The following is a 3,230-nucleotide window of genomic DNA, read 5'->3' on the forward strand; positions in this document are numbered from 1 at the left end:
GCTTGATTAAATATGTGCAGAAACATATACACAGGCACACACCAAATGAAATATAACTAAGTTGTTTACATTATTAATTTTCCTTATCAACATATTCTTAGACATTGTTTAGACACAGAACACAAACTTTCTGCCACCAGAGACGTAGAATAGTTTTTAAACAGTCACTAGCTCAGAGTTCAAGAGAGAGGTTGAGTGTACTTGTTGCTATGGCAAAGGCCCCAGGTTCCATTCACAGTACCTACTTGATGACTTATGGATCATCTGACATTCCAATTCCAGGAGATCTGACAACCTCTCTAAAACTCTATGGGGATCAGGAACCTGTGAGGTACACATACATACACACATGCAGGCAAAACACCCAAACATACAAAATAAGACTATTTAAAAAAAGATATGAACCCATTTAGATCAGGGTGATTTGCCTATGTTCAATAGTTCCTGCAAATAAGATGGAAATTAATATTTGAATTCACTTTTAAAGCTGATCAACAGTCTTCGTTATTTAATCTTCCGGAGTTTGTTTGTTTTTTTTTTTTTTTCTTCTTCCTCTGAATCTATTAAAAGTGACACAAAATTTCAAAATCAGCTTCTCTTTGGATGCATACTACTGTTTACAAGTGTGTTGAGTTAGCCTGACTCTAAGGACAATCGAGCCTCCTTCCAAAGAAACTTTAGAATTTTGTGGTAAATCAGCTCCAGGGAGCTCCAAATTAGGAAGCAACAGCCTTCTCATTTAGGGGTGTTGAGTCACACCGCATAATGAGCAGCAGAAATGGTACCTTGCAAGCTCTTGATATTTATCTGGTAACTTCATCCACTGCCATCCAAACATGAGAACCATTTTTGCAGACATCAGTCATGTCCATGTTAAAATGAGAAGCATCCTTTAAGAAGCTTCTCAGCACAGCAGGAAACAGCTGTTTAGACAGATTTTTTTTCTTTAAATTAGCATCCTTCTAATGAGCGGCTGCTGGTTATGGCCACTTGTGTTTACTAGGATCATAAGCCTTTTAAATCCACTTGATTTGTGCAGTTGAACCACAGGTAAACAGAAAGATTTCATCAGGGAAACCAATACACATTAGAAAGTCCGATTCGCCTAAACAGCTGATCTTTCTCAAATATGTCATATTTCTCAAGTTGTCAAGCTGCGTCTAACAGAGACTGAGTGTATTAACCAGCTTTTTTTTCTAAACATGTCGATAGATGCCAGCTGTTGTTTAATATGTGGGACTCAGTTTCATGGAGCAGCTAAATTTAGATGCAGTGGCATTACTCATGAACAGACAAACAAGCCAAAATGGATTTCTCACGAAGTAATGAGCTTAACACGAGTTTCCATAAAGTTGACATTCATTACCTTTTTATCTCAGAAGTTGGAACAAGGGCTGGAGAGATGGCTTCAGTGGTTAAGAGCACTGACTGCTCTTGCAGAGGTCCTGAGTTCAAATCCTGGCAACCACATGGTGGCTCACGATCATCTGTAATGAGACAGTTACAGTGTACTTACATATGATAAATAAATAAACCTTTTTAATAAAAGAAGTTGGGACTGAGAGTTCTTCCTACTGTCCTATGTGGTCACTGAGAGTTTGAGTCAAGAGTTTGCTCATCCCAGCTTTCTTGGTTTTGATTTTGATGCCTCGTTCCCAGACAGCACTGCCTGAGAAGCATTCCTTTGTTACTGAATATAAGTGAGATGACCTTGATGTTCTGTTTATTAATATAAATCTCAGCTGCTATGATTCACTTGTGCTTATGTTATGCTACAATAGTAACAATAATGCAGGGGGTTGCCATTAATTGGTTGTATAAGTGTATCTATATTTTAATAGGCTCCGTAATACCAACTGTCCTTACAATGAAGTCAAGTCAATAAGGATTGATCATATTATACTGCTAAATTATTGTTAATCAGATTACTAAAAGGTTGCTAAGTGGGTAAGGATATAGTACTTAATCAAAACATTGTTACTCGCTAGTGGACATTTATGTAAGTGCTTTTTCAAAACTAAATGATGAAATGAATTCATCAAATGAATTCAAGTGGGCTTGAGGAGGGCATCTCAGAAAACCTGTTCACATTTTAGGATTTAATTCACTGCTTACCTGCTCCATTACTAGACACCTTACTTTATAAGCTTAGCTTAAGTTATCTGCCATAAGCTAAAATTCACACGGAATTATTTTATTTAAATCGACTAACGACATTCATCTCCTTTGAAGTTTGGAGCACATAAAAAGCAAAGTTGATCCATACTTTCTGCATGTAGGCATTTGATATCCATTACCTATCATGTGGTAATTGGAGGTCTTAGCCTCAATTTTCATCTATTTATTGAAATCAATTGCACAATGAATTCTCTAAAATTTCACTCTCTGTGCTATGCCACAAAAGTTTGAGTGGTTCCAGTTTCTTCTCAAAGAACAGCTGTCAGTATTTTGTCTAAGCTCTGCCACACAGTTACCTGGCAACAGCCAGGTATGCTCCACCTCACAGTTACCTGGCAACAGCCAGGTATGCCTGCCTCACTGTAAAAGGAACCGCTTGCCCGCTCCTCTCTCTATTGCTCTAGCTCTTGCCTTTCTGTTCCTACTCTCTCCTAATTCCCTTCCCCTCTCTCTCACCGCATGCTCATGGCTGGCCTCTACTTTTCAACTTCTCTGCTTTCTCTCTCTACCTCTCTCTGTCTCTACTACCCTCTCAACTCCCCTCCCCATGCCCTAAATAAACTCTATTTTATACTATATTGTCGTGTGGCTGGTCCCTCACGGGGAAGGGACCCACAGAGGCACTCCCTTCCCCATACCTCACCACACATTCATAAAACATATCCCCTCTCTTTATCTTTTTATAAACACATCAACAACAATTGTTGTGCACCAGAACCATAACTTCCCACAGTCTAGACTGTACTTCTTTTTTCAACCTCTGTTCCTTTGATGCTGTATCGTGATGAAAACATTAAGCAGAATTAAGCTGTACAGTCGCATGTGTACGGGTTGGTTTGGCACTGCTATGTATTCAAATGCTAAACACTGGCCCCCAAGATGTGGTTGCCCTCAAGGGGTAGATCCTCACCAACACCAAATGGTGGGTGCTATGTAACCTTGCCTCCCAAGTTATGCGTAATTGGTTAATAAAGTTGCCTGTAACCTGGGTTGGACAGAAGAGATGGGGTGTGGAGTGAAGGTTCCTGAGCTTGGAGTCTCAGGCAGGGACC

Source organism: Rattus norvegicus, chromosome 4, assembly GCF_036323735.1.
Source record: "Rattus norvegicus strain BN/NHsdMcwi chromosome 4, GRCr8, whole genome shotgun sequence".
NCBI lineage: Eukaryota > Metazoa > Chordata > Mammalia > Rodentia > Muridae > Rattus > Rattus norvegicus.